The sequence below is a fragment of the Balaenoptera borealis genome, assembly GCF_965194805.1.
Source record: "Balaenoptera borealis genome assembly, chromosome: 1".
Taxonomy (NCBI): Eukaryota; Metazoa; Chordata; class Mammalia; order Artiodactyla; family Balaenopteridae; genus Balaenoptera; species Balaenoptera borealis.
In genome coordinates, this window is record NC_138860.1 from 90775139 (window position 1) to 90796392 (window position 21254).

Genomic DNA, 21254 nt, shown 5'->3' on the forward strand with positions numbered 1-21254 from the left:
CCTTTTCTAAATTGCATTCCCAGCATTCACCACTCCCTTCCCTGTTTTATCTTTCTCTATAGCATTTGTCACTGTGTTTACCATATAATCTACTTTTCTGTTTATTGTCTGTCCACCTATCCCCCCCACTGTAGGTGCCATAAAGGCAGAGATTAGTCTGCTTTGTCCCTTGATGTATTGGGTTGGCCAGAAAGTTCATTTGGGTTTTTTCTGTTTGTTTTTTCATAAACAAACTTTCTGGCCAACCCGATATATACCCAGTCCCTAAAAAAACTGGCCCATAGTAGGTACCCAGTCAATATTCACTGTATCCCCAAGGCCAGGTGCTGTGCTAAACACTTGGATGTATTAACTCATTTAATCCTCAGAACGAACCTATGCGATAGGTACCATTTGTTGCTGTTATTATTGTTGTTATTATGATGCTCATTTTACAGATGAAGAGGTTGTAGTACAGAGTGGTTAAGTTACACGGCTAGCTCAGGGTGGATCCAGAACTCACACCCAGCAGTGTAACTGTGCTCCCAACCACTTCACTGCTCCTAACACACTCTGTACAACATGACATGGGCTGGTGGGAACTGTGACAGCTGGAAAATGCTTACCAGGCCCGAAAGTGTTCCTTTTTCTTTTTATTCCTGTTCTGGACCAAAAAAAGAATCTGTTGCCTTGTTTAGTCTCTAGGCCACCAGTTGGATCAGGATCAACCTAAAGTAGAAATTGCAGACAAAAATAGACTTTTATTGGCTTAGGAGGAATAGAGATTTAAGGAAAGATTGCCCAACCAGACCTCGGGTGTTGAGGAATCCACAAGTGTTTTTTTTTCTTGGCAATTTGCCCTTTGGTAAGAGGGTCCATGATAAGAAGGGTTCAGGGGTAGCTGTTTGAGCAGTCTTTTTGTGACTCAGTGGGACCCTTGCTGAAGAGCTGATCTCAGGGGCCATCCAAATGACAGGCAGGCTGTCGATTGTCACCAGTTGGTCTCCTGGGACAGCAGCAGCTTCACAGGGGAAGGACCAAGCCACAGAGCCATGGACATGTGCATTGTCTTGGCACTGCCATGGCATTAAGCCACCTTTCCCCATGTCCTCCTAGACATCCCCAGAAGAGTCCGTTTCTTTGTTGGTTGGGTAATATGGTGTAGATATCAGCTTGCTTCAGACCCCAGTCATCTCACACTAAGATGTCCAGTTCAGATGGCCCAGGGATTAGAATGCCAGCCAAAGCCTTCAGAAATGCCTTCATGCAATAATACTCAGAAGCCACAGATATTTTCTGGATACCATAGCCCGCATTAGTATCATGACCCAGACTATAGGAAAGATAAAAAGGACTTTTCTCTTCCATGAGGTAGCTATGATCAAATAATAACTGACACAATCTCTCCATGCAACTAAAAATGACTAGACATTCTCAGTTCCTTTAACATTCACTCAGTAACCACTGGGTGAGTACCTAGTGGTGCCAGCAATGTGCTCTGGAGTGGCACAGATGGGCAGGAGACAGGTATATTCCCAAACAGTGAGATAAGCACAGATGTGTGGGCTGAAAGCTGTAAGAATACAGAGGAAGCAACCATACACCCTGGCTGGGGTGTGTTGTTCACTGGGGGGAAAAAAGATGCAAATCAGAGCCAGGTTGGTGTGCTGTATTGGAGGAAGAGACCTTCCAAGGGGGCTCCCAGGTGGGCAGGTTGGGGTACAGAGTTCCTTGCGACAGGAAGGACTATGGAAACATCACTGTGCCAGCTCTGGGGTGGGCAAGTTAGAACTACATCTATTGTATTAGCAGAGGGTACTCGCTAGGATCTTCTATTAAGAAAATGTATAGAAAAGTGCTTTGCAAACTATAATGGCCAATGCAAATGAGTTATTATGATTTTTTTAAATAGATCTTTATTGGAGTATAAGTGCTTCACAATGCTATGTTAGTTTCTGTTGTATGACAAAGTGAATCAGCCATATGTATACACATGTCCCCATATCCCCTCCCTTTTGAGCCTCTCTCCCATCCTCCCTATCCCACCCCTCTAGGTCATCGCAAAGTACCAAGCCGATCTCCCTGTGCTATGCTGCTGCTTCCCACTAGCTAACTATTTTACATTCGGTAGTGTATACATGTCGATGCTACTCTCACTTCGCCCCAGCTTCCCCTCCCCCACCCCCGTGTTCTCAAGTCCATTCTCTATGTCTACATCTTTTTTTTTTTTTTTAAGTTTATTTATTTATTTTTGGCTGTGTTGGGTCTTCGTCTCTGTGCGAGGGCCCTCCCCAGCTGCGGCGAGCGGGGGCCACCCTTCATCGCTGTGCGCGGGCCTCTCACTGCTGCAGCCCCTCCCGCTGCGGAGCACAGACTCCAGACAGGCAGGCTCAGCAGCCGTGGCTCACGGGCCCAGTCGTTCCGTGGCATGCAGGACCCCCCCAGACCAGGGCCCGAACCCGTGTCCCCCGCACTGGCAGGCGGACCCCCAACCACTGCGCCACCAGGGAAGCCCTATGTCTACATCTTTATTCCTGCCCTGCCACTAGGTTCTTCAGTACCACTTTTTTTTTTTTTTTTTTTTTTTTTTTTAGATTCTATATATGTGCGTTAGCATACAGTATTTGTTTTTCTCTTTCTGACTTACTTCACTCTGTATGACATGTAAGCTGCAGGAGAGCAAGCATTTTTGTCTGTTTCGTCCATGGTTGCACCTTCAGATCCCGGGTCTGGCCTAGAGCAGACATGCAGTAATATTGATATTGTGGCATAGATGAACAAGTGCTTGCCCGGGAGGAGAGATACAAACTGAGACCTCAGAGGGCTAGGACTGGAAGCCACTGCTGCCTCCCCCCAGAAGCCTGCCAGCTCATGGGGCAGGGATGTAACCCTGGCTGCCTCTCCAGAGCTCACCTCAACCCCCAGACCTAACTAACTCTTCGAGAACCCTCTCCCGCCCGGCTGTGGGCTGGGTGGCACACGCACGTCCTGGCTCCATCCAAGCCGGTTCCAGTCACCACCTCCAGGCGGGGGCTATTTTGGATCTGAGGGTGTCAGGAGCATAAAAGGACCAGTCTTGGAAGTTGTGGCCGAGACACAGGCAGAGAGTGCCGGGTTCTCTCCCCATGTCTAAGCTGGAGCCTGAAATAGCTGTGAGGCTAAAGAAAATATCAGAATAGCTTTTGGCTTCACCACAATTCCAGGCCAAGCACAACACGTACCCAACAGGGGCCAAATAGGCAGCTTGCACCAGCAGCTCACAAAGTGGGAAAGTCCTTTGGGGAGAAAAATGAAAATCATGATACAAAACTCAGGCTTGTCCCTGTTTGGGGAAGAGTGACAGCATCTCCAGCGACTCCAATGGTACAGCCAATGGATGGTGACCATTGCACCAGGTCATGGAGCCACCAGCGTGGTCATGGCTGGGGGTGCTTAGAGCTAGGGAGCCCTGGAGTGGGAGCTTCTGAACATCCAGGAGGGCTTCAAAAGTGTTCACCTCACCAGGATGTGACCTGCCCCAGCTATGAGCATACAGGGGCCCTAAGTCACCGAGTGCCACATGTGCCAGGCATAGGGCCATGAATCCAAATGACATTATCCTATTAAGTTCTCACACAAGACAAAGCGAATGACACTATCATTCCCATTTTACAGGTGAGAGAGCTGAGGCTCACAGGCGTTAAGAAGTTTGGGTCAATCAGTAAATGACAGAACTGGGATTTGAATGCTGGACTGTGTGATTCCAGTGCATTTTAGCAGGGGCTGCACAAATGGGTAGGATTCTGACCTCTTGAGAGGGCGTAGGTAGTGAAGAGGACACGATTCCAACCCTCAGGTGTTGGAGAACTGTCTCCTGCAGCTCTGGGAATGCTGGTGGCACCACGAGGGCCCACACCAACATTTTAACATGGACAGACACAGAGCTGAAGAGTTCAGAGCTCTCCAGATGGCCTCGTAGTCCAAACCCTGCTCCTGGGGCAGGTGCTCCCTCTCCAGTGTCCCTGAGAGGTGGGAGGTGCAGGCAGGTGGGGTCTGGAAGGAGACCAGAGGAAGCCAGGAGGATGCCCACCCCCTGCTGAGCTGGTACTGCTTGCTGCTTCTGGCTTTGGGGTCTCTTCCTTGTAGTCCCATCACCTACCCCAGGAGGTACCACATCCCCCCTCCCAGGGTCTGAGACTCCTCCTCAAGAATAGACATTGTGCCACTTTTCAACAATAACCATGCTACCCTCAGCAGTAGCTGTGGGAAGCAAAGAAGGAGGGGTCGAGTGAGAGAGAGAGCTCAGACTTAACCGTGACCTAGGTTATCTCAGCCCCCACGCCTATTCTGTTGCCCAAGACCCTCAGTGCAGCCAACAGGCCAACATCCATTGTTGTTATCCTCTGTCCCCTTATCCCTCTCGGGCAGAGACTTGCCTTTAGAAAGGTCTGGGGGGAATTCCCTGGCAGTCCAGTGGTTAAGACTCCACACTCCCAATGCAGGGGGCTCGGGTTAGATCCCTGGTCCTCCAGGGAACCAAGATCCCACATGCTGTGAGCCATGACCAAAAAATAAAAAACAATAGAGAGAGAAAGAAAGAAAGGTGGAGATTGGTTCAAGATGGCAGAGTAGAAGGACGTGCACTCACTTCCTCTTGCGAGAGCACTGGAATCACAACTAACTGCTGAACAATCATCGACAGGAAGACACTGGAACTCACCAAAAATGATACCCCACATCCAAAGACAAAGGAGAAGCCACAGTGAGATGGTAGGAGGAGCACAATCACAATAAAATCATATCCCATAACTGCTGGGTGGGTGACTCACAGACTGGAGGAGGTACAATTATACCACAGAAGTCCACCCACTGGAGTGAAGGTTCTGAGCCCCACATCAGGCTTCCCAACCTGGGGGTCTGGAAATGGGAGGAGGAATTCTTAGAGAATCAGACTTTGAAGGCTAGAGGGATTTGATTGCAGGACTTCAACAGGACTGCGGGAAACAGAGACTCCACTCTTGGAGGGCACACACAAAGTAGTGCACACATCGGGACCCAGGGGAAGGAGCAGTGACCCCACAGGAGACTGAACCAGACCTACCTGCTAGTGTTGGAGGGTCTTCTGCAGAGGCAGGAGGTGGCTGTGCCTCACTGTGAGGAAAAGGACACTGGCAGCAGAAGTTCTGGGAAGTACTCCTTGGCGTGAGCCCTCCCAGAGTCCGCCATTAGCTCCGCCAAAGAGCCTGGTAGGCTCCAGTGTTGGGTTGCCCCAGGCCAAACAACCAACAGGGAGGGAACCCAGCCCCACCCATCAGAAGACAAGCGGATTAAAGTTTTACTGAGCTCTGCCCACCAGAGCAACAGCCAGCTTTACCCACCACCAGTTCCTCCCATCAGGAAACTTGTGAAAGTCTCTTAGATACCCTCATCCACCAGAGGGCAGACAGCAGAAGCAAAAAGAACTACAATCCTTCAGCCTGTGGAAGAAAAACCACATTCACAGAAAGATAGACAACATGAAAAGGCAGAGAGCTATGTACCAGATGAAGGAACAAGATAAAACCCCAGAAAAACAACTAAATGAAGTGGAGATAGGAAACCTTCCAGAAAAAGAATTCAGATTATTGATAGTGAAGATGATCTAGGACTTCAGAAAAAGAATGGAGGCAAAGATCGAGAAGATGCAAGAAAAGTTTAACAAAGACCTAGAAGAATTAAAGAACAAACACCTAGAAGAATTAAAGAACAAACAAACAGAGATGAACAATACAATAACTGAAATGAAAAATACACTAGAAGGAATCAATAGCAGAATAACCGAAGCAGAAGAATGGTAAGTGACCTGGAAGACAGAAGGGTGGAATTCACTGCCATGTAACAGAATAAAGAAAAAAGAATGAAAAGAAATGAAGACAGCTTAAGAGACTTCTGGGACAACATTAAATGCAACAACATTTGCATTATAGGGGTCCCAGAAGGAGAGGAGAGAGAGAAAAGACCCGAGAAAATATTTGAAGAGATTGTAGTTGAAAACTTCCCTAACATGGGAAAGGAAATAGCCACCAAAGTCCAGGAAGCGCAGAGAGTCCCAGGCAGGATAAACCCAAGGAGAAACACACGGAGACACATAGTAATCAAATTGACAAAAATTAAAGACAAAAAAAATTATTGAAAGCAACAAGGGAAAAATGACAAATAACATACAAGGGAACTCCCATGAGGTTAACAGCTGATTTCTCAGCAGAAACTCTACAAGCCAGAAGGGAGTGGCAGCACATATTTAAAGTGATGAAAGGGAAGAACTACAACCAAGATTACTCTATCCAGCAAGGATCTCATTCAGATTCAACGGAGAAATCAAAAGCTTTACAGACAAGCAAAAGCTAAGAGAATTCAGCACCACCGAACCAGCTCTACAACAAATGCTAAAGGAACTTCTCTAAGTGGGAAACACAGGAGAAGAAAAGTACCTACAAAAACAAACCCAAAACAATTAAGAAAATGGTCATAGGAACATACATATTGATAGTTACCTTAAACGTGAATGGATTAAAGGTTCCAACCAGAAGACACAGGCTTGCTGAATGGATACAAAAACAAGACCCATATATATGCTGTCTACAAGACACCCACTTCAGACTTAGGCACACATACAGACTGAAAGTGAGGGGATGGAAAACAATATTCTATGCAAATGGAAATCAAAAGAAAGCTGGAGTAGCAATACTCATATCAGATAAAACAGACTTTAAAATAAAGAATGTTACAAGAGACAACGAAGGACACTACATAATGATCAAGGGATCAATCCAAGAAGAAGGTATAACAATTATAAATATATATGCACCCAACATAGGCGCACCTCAATACACAAGGCAACTGCTAACAGCTATAAAAGAGGAAATCAACAGTAACACAATAATAGTGGGGGAATTTAACACCTCACTTACACCATCCAAACAGAAAATTAATACAGAAACACAAGCTTTAAATGACACAATAGACCAGATAGATTTAATTGATACTTATAGGACATTCCATCCAAAAACAGCAGATTACACTTTCTTCTCAAGTGCACACGAAACATTCTCCAGGATAGATCACATCTTGGGTCACAAATCAAGCCTCAGTAAATTTAAAAAATTCAAATCAGATCAAGCATCTTTTCTGACTACAATGCTATGAGATTAGAAATGAATTACAGGGGAAAAAACGTAAAAAACACAAACACATGAAGGCTAAACAATACGTTACTAATAATCAAGTGATCACTCAAGAAATCAAAGAGGAAATCAAAAAATACCTAGAGATAAATGACATTGAAAACACAATGATCCAAAACCTATGGGATGCAGCAAAAGCAGTTTTAAGAGGGAAGTTTATAGCAATACAAGCCTACCTCAAGAAACAAGAAAAATCTCAAATAAACAATCTAACCTTACACCTAAAGGAACTAGAGAAAGAAGAACAAGCAAAACCCAAAGTTAGCAGAAGGAAAGATATCATAAAGATCAGGAAGAAATAAATGAAATAGAAACAAAGAAAACAATAGCAAAGATCAATAAAATTAAAAGCTGGTTCTTTGAGAAGTTAAACAAAACTGATAAACCATTAGGCAGACTCATCAAGGAAAAGAGGGAAAGGACTCAAATCAATAAAATTAGAAATGAAAATGGAGAAGTTACAACAGACACCGCAGAAATACAAAGCATCCTAAGAGACTACTACAAGCAACTCTATGCCAATAAAATGGACAACCTGGAAGAAATGGACAAATTCCTAGAAAGGTATAACCTTCCAAGACTGAACCAGGAAGAAATAGAAAACATGAACAGACCAATCACAAGTAATGAAATTGAAACTGTGATTAAAAATCTTCCAACGAACAAAAGTCCAGGACCAGATGGCTTCACAGGGGAATTCTATCAAACATTTAGAGAAGAGCTAACACCCATCCTCCTCAAACTCTTCCAAAAAACTGCAGAGGAAGGAACACTCCCAAACTCATTCTATGAGGCCACCATCACCCTGATACCAAAATCAGACAAAGATACTACAAAAAAAGAAAACTACAGACCAATATCACTGATGAATATAGATGCAAAATCCTCAACGAAATACTAACAAACAGAATCCAACAACACATTAAAAGGACATACACCATGATCAAGTGAGATTTATCCCAGGGATGCAAGGATTCTTCAATATACGCAAATCGATCAATGTGATACACCATATTAATAAATTGAAGAATAAAAACCATATTATCATCTCAATAGATGCAGAAAAAGCTTTTGACAAAATTCAACACCCATTTATGATACAAACTCTCCAGAAAGTGGGCATAGAGGGAACCTACCTCAACCTAATAAAGGCCATATATGACAAACCCACAGCAAACATCATTCTCAATGGTGAAAAACTGAAAGCATTTCCTCTAAGATCAGGAACAAGACAAGGATGTCCACTGTCACCACTAGTATTCAACATAGTTTTGGAAGTCCTAGGCATGGCAATCAGAGAAGAAAAAGAAATAAAAGGAATACAAATTGGAAAAGAAGAAGTAAAACCGTCACTGTTTGCAGATGACATGATACTATACATAGAGAATCCTAAAGATGCCACCAGAAAACTACTAGAGCTAATCAATGAATTTGGTAAAGTTGCAGGATACAAAACTAATGCACAGGAATCTCTTGCATTCCTATACACTAACAATGAAAGATCAGAAAGAGAAATTAAGGAAACACTTCCACTTACCATTGCAACAAAAAGAATAAAATACCTAGGAATAAACCTACCTAGGGAGACAAAAGACCTGTATTCAGAAAACTATAAGACACTGATGAAAGAAATTAAAGATGATACCAACAGATGGAGAGATATACCATGCTCCTGGATTGGAAGAATAAATATTGTGAAAATGACTATACTACTCAAAGCAATCTACAGATTCAATGCAATCCCTATCAAATTACCAATGGCATTTTTTACAGAACTAGAACAAAAAATCTTAAAGTTTGTATGGAGACACAAAATACCCCGAATAGCCAAAGCAGACTTGAGGGAAAATAAATGGAGCTGGAGGAATCAGACTCCCTGACTCAGACTATACTACAAAGCTACAGTAATCAAGACAATATGGTACTGGCACAAAAACAGAAATATAGATCAATGGAACAGGATTGAAAGCACAGAGATAAACCCACTCACCTATGGTCAACTAATCTCTGACAAAGGAGGCAAGGGTATACAATGGAGAAAAGACAGCCTTTTCAATAAGTGGTGCTGGAAAAACTGGACAGCTACATGTAAAAGAATGAAATTAGAACACTTCCTAACACCATACACAAAATTAAACTCAAAATTGATTGAAGACCTAAATGTAAGACCGGACACTACGAAACTCTTAGAGGAAAACATAGGAAGAACACTCTTTGACATAAATCACAGCAAGATCTTTTTTGATCCACCTCCTAGAGTAATGGAAATAAAAACAAAAATAAACTAATGGGACCTAATGATACTTAAAAGCTTTTGCAAAGCAAAGAAAACTACAAAGAAGATGAAAAGACAACCCTCAGAATGGGAGGAAATATTTGCAAACAAATCAATGGACAAAGGATTAATCTCCAAAATATATAAAGAGCTCATGCAGCTCAATGTTAAAAAAAACAAACAACCCAATCCGAAATGAGCAGATGACCTAAATAGACATTTCTCCAAAGAGGACATACAGATGGCCAAGAAGCACATGAAAAGCTGCTCAACATCACTAATTATTAGAGAAATGCAAATCAAAACTACAATGAGGTATCACCTCACACTGGTTAGAATGGGCATCATTAGAAAATCTGCAAACAACAAATGCCGGAGAGGGTGTGGAGAAAAGGGAACCCTCTTGCACTGTTGGTGGGAATGTAAATTGATACAGCCACTATGGAGAACAGTATAGAGGTTCCTTAAAAAACTAAAAATAGAATTACCATATGACCCAGCAATCCCACTACTGGGCATAGACCCAGAGAAAACCATAATTCAAAAAGACACATGCACCCCAATATTCATTGCAACACTATTTACAATATCCAGATCATGGAAGCAACCTAAATGCCCATCAACAGACAAATGGATGAAGAAGGTGTGGTACATATATACAATGGAATATTACTCAGCCATAAAAAAGAACGAAATTGGGTCATTTGTAGAGACATGGATGGATCTAGAGACTGTCATACAGAGTGAAGTAAGTCAGAAAGAGAAAAACAAATATCATATATTAACGCATATATGCGGAACCTAGAAAAATGGTACAGTTGAACCAGTTTGCAGGGCAGAAATAGAGACACAGATGTAGAGAACAAATGTTTGGACATCAAGGGGCGAAAGTGGCAGAGAGGGGTGGGGTGTGATGAATTGGGAGACCGGGATTGACATATATACACTAATATGTATAAAATGGATAACTAATAAGAACCTGCTGTATAAAAAAATAAATAAAATAAAATTCAAAAATTAAAAAAAAAAAGGAAAGAAAGATGCTGGGAAGGTGAGGCCTCTAGGCAAGGTGTGGAGAAGAAGCCCACCACGAGGGGGCAGTGTGGAGCATAGTCCCCATCTGCCATCTCACCAAGGGCTTGTTTTTCCTTCCTCAAAGCCCCAGGACAAAACAGCCACCAGTGGACGTATTCCAGGGGATCCACGAGCTTTGCATGGGGAACTTTTACATACATTGTTTTCATTTAAAGTGTAAGTTAAAGTGTAAGCATATTTTGAATCCCCTGATTACACTTAAAACTGAGCACTTGGAGGCTGTCCTTGACATTTAGCAATATGCAGCAGCACTTTAACTGGCATAAACAAACCAGGAAAGATCGGAGGCAGATGCATTATGGAAATAATGTGTTTGTTCTGGGTGAAGGCCATGGGATACCATCACACCGAAGTTTTGCAGTTATTCCAATAGAGCAGCTGTATGCAGTTTAGGGCAAGCCAGATGCCAAAGAACCTGAACCACGGCTGTCATCCCACCAGAGCAATCAGCTTTTGGCAAAATCCTTATTGCATTCCATTAGGCAAGTTGAACTTTATTTGTTGTATTCTTTTGATGATATTCAATCTGTACATTTAGTTTTAGGGTTGTATAATTTAGTGGTTGATATCTAGTTTTATATATATACATATTTAAGTAACATTATAAAAATTAAGTCAACACAGGTAGACGGTGAACCTTCTTTTCTTGTAACTTACATTACGATGTGATCGAACTTAAGCCTGGGTGAGACGTCCACGGCACTCAGTCGGGGAAGACGGGACGGGAAGGCTGCAGTATGAAGCTAGGCTGTGTCCTCTCTGGAAGAGGTAGAGGCCACTGATGCCATGGGAGGACTTTGGGACTTGGGACCAGAGGAATGGGTTCCGGTCTGCAGCTTCTTTGGCACGTTGGCTCCTGCTTCTAAATTCAGGCTGCTCAGTAAGCTTCCTCTTACCCGGCATCCCTCTTGGCTGCTCCCCCAAGCTGGAGGGTCAGGGGCTGCTGGGGGATGAGAGGGTGTCCCAGTGGGAAACAGCCTTCGACTGCACAGAACTGCCCGACAGACAGACCTGACCTGTCTGGCTGCTGCCGGCCCCCAGCGCCCTCCTCCAATTAAGCCATTGGTCACTCTCCAGTGAGTCCATTAGTAGGGGTTCAGGGCAATTAAGCACCAGAGCATGGCAAGCCCTTCCTGGGAAGAGGCCAAGCTGACCCACACTTGCTTGGACTATCCTTTCCAATCAGCCTGCCTGGCGTATGCAGATCCCTCAGACCAGTGATTCTGCAGACCTAGGGTTAGAAATAGGAGAACCTCCTTCTTTTCAAGGCTGGGAATAGGGCCAATGTCACCTGGCAAAGGAAATTTCTGAAATCCCTGGGGCCTCATCTCTCCAGGACAAGTTTCCCTCTGCCACTGGTAAGATCAATAATAGTCAGCATTTTTAAATAGGTCTTTATAGTTTATAAAAGATGTTCACATATATTATCTTATTTTATAATCAGAATAAAGAACTCTGGGAAAAAGAACCCAAGTCACAGAAGTTAATAATGTACCTGAAAACACAGTTATAAAGCGGACACCAGGGACCAAAATCCAGACGTTTGGACCCAGAGCCCTTGTTCTTCCCACCACAAGCGCTGTTTTCATTTGCACAATGTACAGGGAAGTTTTGTAGCTGGCCCTGCCTTCAGGACACTTACAATCCCAGATGTTCAGGTATTAACTTCCCAGCTTAACTGTAAGATACCAGGACGCATCTTGGAGTCACCTAGAACCCTCACACACAAACGCTTGTTGATTTGGTTTTGATTTAAGGGAATAAAGTTGGAGAGCTTTAGCCATAAAGATTTCCTGTTCTTTGAAACATCTTCCACTTTTTCATCACTGATGAACCTCCTTGAACAGAGGGCAAACATTTTAATTTTATTTTATATTTCTTTAAAAAAAACACTTTCTTATGTAAACTTTTTAACTCACACAAAAGTGAAAACAATATTCCATGTAAATGGAAATCAAAAGAAAGCTGGAGTAGCAATACTCATATCAGATAAAATAGACGTCTATTCCCGGCCCTTCCCGGCTCCTCGCAGCACAGTTTGGCACAGCTGGACAATCACCTGACCCGAACATCTGCCATTTGGGCTCCAGAGAGACAGAGATGAGTAGCACCCAGACCCTGCCAGCAATGAGTTGTCAGATCCTGTTAACACGTGGTGATGCGGGACCGAGACAGAGGGTGCCTGGATGCTAGAGGAGCAGAGGAGAGGGGCTACCTCCCCACTGGGGATGAGGGGTCTGGGGCGGGGGAAGCGTGTCAAGAAGGGATGGTGCCGGAGTAACGTTTAGGACATTTTGGTAAAACAGGAATGAAAGATCTACAGATGTTTAAAGATAAAATCACACTCTGTGAGGTCACTGCCAAAGTGGTTCGCATCCCTGGAGGGGAACCAGGATGCTAAAGGGTCAAGAGGCCAGCTCACAGTCAGAGAGGCAATGGGCACTGGTTCTGTGTCTGGTTACCTTGCCAACCCTCCATGAATGTGTGCCTCTCCCCGGAGAGTCAGATCAGCCCCTGGGCTTATCAGAGACCGAGCAGCCCCCCATTGTGGCCCTCGGGAACCCACCGAATGTGCTACGTGTCCGTGTATGGAAGGGGCAGCAGGATACCCCAGGGACACCCATGCCCAAGCCCATTCCTGCTCTGATCCTTGCCTCCCCACTCCTAGTTGTGCTTTCTCTCTGTCTGTCTCCCTGTGTCTCTGTCTGGTCCAGCAAGCCAGGTACATCGAGAGCCTCAGAGTCTTTACCTGTGAGCTCCCTTCCACCTCCGGTGGCATCTGGCTTTGGAATGCCAGTGCAAGATTCCTACCTTGCATCCATGGGCTCTTAAGGGATCCGTGGATGGGCTCACAAGGGGAAGCAGTGTATGCAGACTTGTGTGTGCACTGTTTTCTGGGAAGACGATCCACAGTTTTCATGGGATTCTGGAGTAGGGTCCAAAGCTTCCAAATTATTAATAGCCACTGTGTTCCCAAAGTTGAAGAAACTGGTACGTTTTGTCTGGAGAATTGTTCTCATATATTTGAAAGGCAGTCCTGTGAAAGAAGGCAAATGCTGTGTGGCTTCCCAGGAAGGAACTGAAACCAATGGTAAAATCTCCAGGAGGCCAATTTCAGCTCACTGTTAGGACCAATTAGTTGAGTGATAGAAAATAAAAGTTGCCCCAAATGGTGCATTCCTCATCACTGAAGTATTCAATCGGAGGCTGTCCATGGTGTTGGGGTACAAGATGGACTGATGGCCTCGTGGGTCTGGTCCAGCTCTCAACTGGAGTGACTGAAGGAAGGCGTGGCCTCTGATGCCTGCTCAGATGAAAACGTGAGGAAGGAGAAAAAGTTGAGCGTACCTTTGAATTATAGGGAGAGACCCTAGGTGTGGGAAGCTATCTGAACTGATTGCTTATTGGCTTTTTTTATGCCCCTCATTGGAAGAGAACATCTTCAACAGGGTTGTAGAACCTCAGAGCTCAAGTCTGCAAGAGCTGGGCGGGGGCTGAACATTCTGGACTTTATCCTGCTGGCCTGTGCTAGGCTGGATCTATGCCCTGGTACCTGGGAACCGCAGAATCTGTCTTTGTTTGTACTCTTTTAGGCAACTTTTATCAACTGTATTCTATGTGGTATTGTGTGAAATGCTTCTAGATCTTCTCCAAAAAATATTTTTGAAATATATGCAAGACAAACATTAATTATGATTATGCAATTTTAATAGGTTAAATATTTTTCAGAAAGGCACACCATATGGAAAATGTCCTTCTCCTAGAAGACCTGATGTTGGAATTTCCAGAAACAATTAGTATTGACCCAGCATTTACCACCTCAGGTCATGTTAACAGGTGGTTTATAGTCAATAATTACTGACACAGATTATATATCTTGCCTTCTAATCCGAACACATATTTTCTATTTAGTCAGTATTCACTGTATATATACTCTTTTATTCCATAGACATTTGTTCCCTATGGAGCTGTGGCTTTAAAGGAGGAAAATTTTACATGAAAAGCAGAGTTATATGGTTCTCAATCTGCCTGAATCAAATGAGCAAACAGACGTAATACTTCAAAGCGAAGGCGAACAGTCGTGACCTTTGATTTCTAGAAAAACTGGAGGAGAGCTGCTGTGGATGAAACAATGGTTTGGGAACAGCCTAGTCGGGATTATCACAAAACTATCACAAACTTGTTTCACAGGGGCAAACATTGCCTCTTATCCTGGTTTTCCTTATTTGTGAAGTTGCCACACCCTCGCTGGCCACCTGGAGAGAAGCCGGCGACTTTCCAGCAGGTGAATCGGTCCTTGTGGGCTGGCGAGCCCTGAGGGCAGAATGGGGTCCACCTGAGCCCTTCAGCTCAAAGAGCAGCCCAGGCTGGCCTTCCCCCCCACAGGACCTCCAAGTGGGTCGGGAACCAGGCTGTTTCCCGGTGACCCCGCCTGGGCTGAGCCCGCCTGGTGGAAGAGACCCAAAACCAGAGAACCAGACCTGGTTGGAGGAGCTGTGTGATGTGGGAAAGAGGGGCCCTGGTGTGGGTGACCCATGCCAGCCAACAGCCCCTGCATTTCCGAGAGAAGGGGAAGCAGGAGGCCGGTCCCCAGACTAGACGGCGGGATGGGTGCCTCTCCAGCAGGAAGGGGTCAGGCCCCTGTGAGAGGCATTTGAAAGCACAGAAGCCTAGCCAGGGGAATGTGGCCTGTGGACCGAGCCCAGGAGAGAGGCCAAGGCAGGGAGGGATTGCTAGCTTCCCTTCCTTGTCTGGGCGGGATCTTATGGCCTGTAGCTCACAAGATCTCTGCCCCTTGAAGAACTGCAGCTGCCGAAGGGGAAACCAACCTTGGCTGTGACACTGACCAATGTCCATTGGTCCCAGAACGCCTGGTGGGCAGTGCCTCAGCCTCTCTGGCTCTCCTAACAACCCTGCGGTGAGGTGAGCTATCCCGGCTTTGCTGCTGAGTCTCAGGGCTGTTGGAGACTGGCTCAAGGTCACTCAGCTTTTAAGAGGCGCATTGAGGGTTTGAAATTGGATCTTCTAACTCCAAAGTCCAATCTCTTTCCAATAGTCACACCACCTTGCCCACACACCCCAGAAAAGCCTGATATGCACCCTCCATTCATAAAGGAGGTCACTATTTACAAACTGCTTTGTAAATCCTGGCACCCTTTTGTGAGATGTGCCATTGATATATTTGTAAGACAGACAAACTCATGGAGCTCAGAGTGGTTAAGTGACTGGGCCAGAGTCACACAGCAAAGCCAGGGTTCAATCTGAGTGTGTCCACCTGCTCTCAAGAATCCTGAAGAGGGTATAGGGTCTAACCAGCCTCTGTCTCTGCCTTGCTTTGTGTGACCCAGCTTTCTGTTTTGAGGGGAAGCATCTTATTTCTGAAAGACCAAAAGGGAAGCAAAGCAAATGTGATGTCTGGGAGTCTGAGAAAGAACCCTGTAGTGGTCAGGATGATCCTGACAGCTTACAAACATGGGCTGTCAGGATCATCCTGACCACTACAGGGTTCTATTCCTGAATGGCCAAAGTCCATGGCTCTTTGTGGAGTGATGGAAATGATTGTCCACCTCAGTGTAGGACCAAGGGTGAAAATCTTCAAATATTTCATTTTCTTAAAGGATAATACAAGCCCATGAGACCACTCAGCTTTATACAGAAAGTAGGTAAGCAAGTACTTTTATTATTATTATTTTAAGTAGGAATAAAAGAGGCTTAGCAAAGTGAAAGTGATTCACTAAAGGAGCCCTACGGGGAGGCGACTCATGACATTATATCTATGGCTGTGGGGTAATGGAGGCAGCCCTGGATTTGGGGTCAGAAGATGTGGGTTGTGTGACCTTGGGCAAGTCACTTACCCTCACTGGGCCTCAGTGTCCTTCTCCACAGACCTGCACACTCCTTAGGGAAATGGTGACAAGCATAGCACACAGTACGTGTACCAGAGGGACAGGTAGTGAGTCCCATTGCCAACCGCCCCAAACACTTTGCTCATGCCATCACCATGCCCTTTTGACCTTGTGGCATGATTTCCTGCTCACTTCACTGGGTGTCTCCTGATCTGCCCCACCACCTGCCACACTGCGGTGCTCAGTGTTTTTTGAATGAAGGAGTGAACAAATGAACTGACACATCCGAAAAGCACGATGCAGACTTTGGCTTTATTTTTTTTCAACGCAGATAACACATGAATCGCAGTGCAGAGAAACTTGTTTTCTAAGCCTCTGTTCATAGCCAGACACATAAGGACGGAATATTCAGGAGATGGTCAGAAGTGGCACAAAGTATTGAGCCCTCTCTCATTCCTGTTCCTTTGGCACAATGAGCTTTGCCCCTAAAGAGGTTTGGTTTCTCTCCCCAGCCTCTCCCCAATGCTCACTTCACCACGTTCTCCCAGACACTCCAGGTGGATAACACAGTCAGCAGCTGACATCCCAGAGCTTGGCTGGGACCCTCTCACCCCTGCCTTTGCATCCATCTCACACACGGGAAACTGAGGCCCGGGAAGGAGAACAGACTTACTCCAGGCCCTCTGGAACCCGGCCAACAGGGCAAGGTGGTAGCTCAGGTGCCTGATAGCGCGCCCAGAGGCTTTCAGCCTAGCCGTGTTCCTGGCGGGGCATGAGACCTGAGCAGGGCTTTCGGAAGCCCTGGATCGCCATGGAGCATGTTTGGCTCCAAAATCGGGGGATCACACAGCTGATCCAGTAGCGTGCAGAGTTCAAATTAATTCAGTAAACATTTACTGAACATCTATCACGTGCCAGGCGCTGGCTTTTTAAGGTAAAATGGGGGACTTCCCTGGTGGCGCAGTGGTTAAGAATCCGCCTGCCAGCGCAGGGGACATGGGTTCGAGACCTGGTCCGGGAAGATCCCACATGCCGCGGAGCAACTAAGCCCGTGAGCCACAACTACTGAAGCCCTCGGGCCTAGAGCCCGAGCTCCGCAACAAGAGAAGCCACCGCAATGAGAAGCCCGCGCACCGCAACGAAGAGTAGCCCCTGCTCACTGCAAGTAGAGAAAGCCCGCGCGCAGCAACAAAGACCCAACGCAGCCATAACTAACTAACTAACTAACTAAACAGATAGATTGATAGATAAATAAATAAGGTAAAATGGGCGGGGGGTGGGGTCACGACGATTCCTTGTTTGGGGCAGGCCACTCCTGATTAGGTGCCCACACTCCGGAGTGTGTATCCGCGATCCTCCTGGGGAAAGGGATCTGAGCGGCGCTGCCCTCCGGCCTGCTGACCGCCTCGCCCTGTCCTCTCTCTGTCCTCGGGGCTTCCTGCTCAGTCTCCAGACCTCTCGGGTGAAGAGCCACTCTTCCCCTTCCTGGGACCAGCCCCGCTGTCCCGCTTCCCCCTCTGCTCCGAGGCAGCTGCGTCCAGGGTTTTCTCCTGCCCCCAGGGATGGTGGAGGAGGACCGCTATGAAGGAAAGGGTCATGACACTGTGACCCTGGAGACAGGGCCAGCCCCTGCCCTTCCCGTCTGCCTGGCAGCGCCCAAGACTTTGACAGGAAGGTTCTCATTCACCCCGGTTTTCCTGTGGCCTCGGGAGACTGTGGCCCAGAGCCCAGCGGCAGCCAGGCAATGTGCTCCGGGAAAAGACAGTTTCCTGGGGGAGGCTGGGAAACAGAGGCAAACAAGGCAGAGGGAGAAGAAAATAGAAAATGCCAGGAGAGGAAGCAGATGCAGGGCAGGGTAGAGCAAGAGGAAGTGTCTGCAGGGCGCTCTGCTCTGGCTGGTTGCTCGGAGTCTCAATATGGCTCAAGGCTGGAAGTCTGGCCGAGCTGGAAGGGGCTTCGGTGACCATACAGTGAACACCCTTACGTCACAGATGGGGAACCCAAGGCCCAGAGCGGGGAGGGAGCCGCCCAGAGCTGTACAGCTGCAGAGAGACCCGGCAGCGCTGGGCTCGCTGACTTCGCGCTCTGGGAGCCTGTCTGGGGGCCGCCGTCTTCGCCCCTCCCCCACCCACCCTGCTCGCCGTCACCTTTAAAAAGGCAGCTCTTCCGATGGCATTCTACGAGCTTAAACCCAGTCGAGCCTGATCCAAAAATAGGTCCAAACCCTGTGTGCAACTGCTGTTAGGGGATTGCAACGTGCAAGTCTCCACCTACTGAATCCTAACCACGGTCTGGGGAGGACACAGGCAGGATGTGACCAGCCTCTGACTGTCCCCCGTCAGGGAGGTCCGAGGCACAACCAGAGCACCCGAGGCCTTCTGGGAAGAGGCAGCCGCATCAGGGCAGCTGCACTGGACAGGTGGTGCTGCAGGAGGCCACTCGCACAAGCAGTTTCCCAAAAGGAGGGGTTTGCTCTGGACACTGATTTTAAGCCCCTCCCCCAGGCCCAATATTATAACAACCATCCATCCTGCTCCTGGGGTTTGATGGGAACAAAAAGGACAAAGGAAGAGAAGTAAAAATCCCTGGGCTTCATTCCAGCTGTGCTGTGCATGAGCTGTGTGACCTTGGGCTGGTCTCTTCACCTCTCTGGGCCTCCTTTTCCTCATATGTGACAGGAAAAGGTCACCTGCATGAACCCTGAGGTCCTTGCAGCACCTAGACTCTCTGACTCACACGAACTCAAGGAAGACTTGCCCATGCCCGCCCTGCCAGGGACCCTTTCCTTACGTGGCTTCCTCTGTGGCTCTGACCTCGGAGTTTTTAATCATGGGAATCCTCGCCCCCAGAGTGTGAAGATGAAGAATGACTCCACCATACAGAGAGGAAAGCCATTCTGTAAGGAGAAGCGCCTTTCTGTTCACTTTCTCCCATCGGGTTACCTAAGGAACACCCAGCTCTTGGTGGCACTAAGCTAACCAGAATTAAACCAACTTTCTCTGTGGGTGAGTAATTAGTTTTTATTGCATCTCAAGGGCCTCAGTAAAGAAACCACTTGGTTGTTTTTTTTTTTAATTTTATTTATTTATTTATTTATTTATGGCTGCGTTGGGTCTTCGTTTCTGTGCGAGGGCTTTCTCTAGTTGCGGCAAGTGGGGGCCACTCTTCATCACGGTGCACAGGCCTCTCACTGTCGCGGCCTCTCTTGTTGCGGAGCACAGGCTCCAGACGCGCAGGCTCAGTAGTTGTGGCTCACGGGCCTAGTCGCTCTGCGGCATGTGGGATCCTCCTGGACCAGGGCTCGAACCCGTGTCCCCTGCATTGGCAGGCAGATTCTCAACCACTGCACCACCAGGGAAGCCCCCACTTGGTTTTTTGATGCTGAGGACATTCTGTATCTAGTTCTGTGCGCTCTTTTCCCCCTCATGCTTGTCACTGAAACTCTTCTTCCTACCCCAGATGTAAGCCGCACTTTGACCTTGCAGATTTGTTCTTGAGCTTGAAAGAAGGGGGTGGGGAGTGGGGTCTCTTCTCTATTCATGTACAAGCTTCATGGTTCTCACGTGCACCTCACACTGTCATGGTCAGGCCCCCACGCAGGGCACAGCCTGCGTAACGGTCCATGGTCTTTAGAGTGGCCTGTCTCATGCTTCCTCAAACAAAAGTCTAGCTTCTCTTTTCTTGTGACTTCTCAGCCCTGACAGCTGAGACGGGAACCCTTAAGAACTGAATTCCGTATATAAAGTCAAGTGGTTCATTCGGGATGTGTCATCAACCTCTGCTTACCCAGCACCTGAAGCAGAAGAGAAATGGGTTTTGTGAAGCACAGCACCAAATTCGTGCAGCTCTTTCTGGAATATCTGGACTTATCTGGACGTGAACCCTCTTTCCCTTCTTTCCCTCTACCTCTATCCTGGGGGCCCTTTATCAGTTAGGTCTTGTTACAAAATTGTGAGGTAACAAACAACCAGAATACCTCAATGACATACTCAAGGACCCTCGGAGCCTGGGCTCAGGGCTGGCACCCTGTCACTTCTGCCTCATTCTACAGGCCAAAGTTTGCCACATGGAGCAGGGGACATTGTGCTCTAAGGGGAGGAACGTGGCAAACGGCCTGGATACAGGTTGGGTAAAGAATTCGGGCCTTGAGGACTTCCCTGGTGGCACAGTGGTTAAGAATCCGCCTGCCAATGCAGGGGACACTGGTTCGAGCCCTGGTCCAGGAAGATCCCACATGCCGCGGAGCAACGAAGCCCGTGCGCCACAACTGCTGAGCCCGAGTGCCACAACTACTGAGCCCGAGTGCCACAACTACTGAAGCCCCTGCACCTAGAGCCCGTGCTCTGCAACAAGAGAAGCCACCGCAGTGAAAAACCTGCGCACTGCAACAAAGAGTAGCCCCGCTTGCCGCAACTAGAGAAAGCCCGTGTGCAGCAACGAAGACCCAACGCAGCCAAAAATAAATTAATTAATTAATTTTTAAAAAATCAATAGGGATATAGAAGATTTAAGAAAAATGAAAAAGAAGAATTGGGGCCTTGATAAAATTAACCTACCACATCCCCAAATTCTCCCATACTCTGTGTGGTCGTCAGATCCTCCCTCCTGGGTCTTCAGCTGCTCCCTCTCTGCTTGATCAGACCCCAACCCAAAATATATTTAAATCTTTCCTGTCTTAAGACAAAAGTATTATGTAGTCCCTTATACATTTATCACCCTATATCTCCCTGCCTCCATTCTCTAGGAAATGTATCCAAGAAGGAAGAATAAGAAGTAAGAAAGTGTGTATATAGTACAAAAAGAATATAAAATATAGAATGGTGCTATTCATAAGAGCGAAACTGGGGGCAGTGTAAG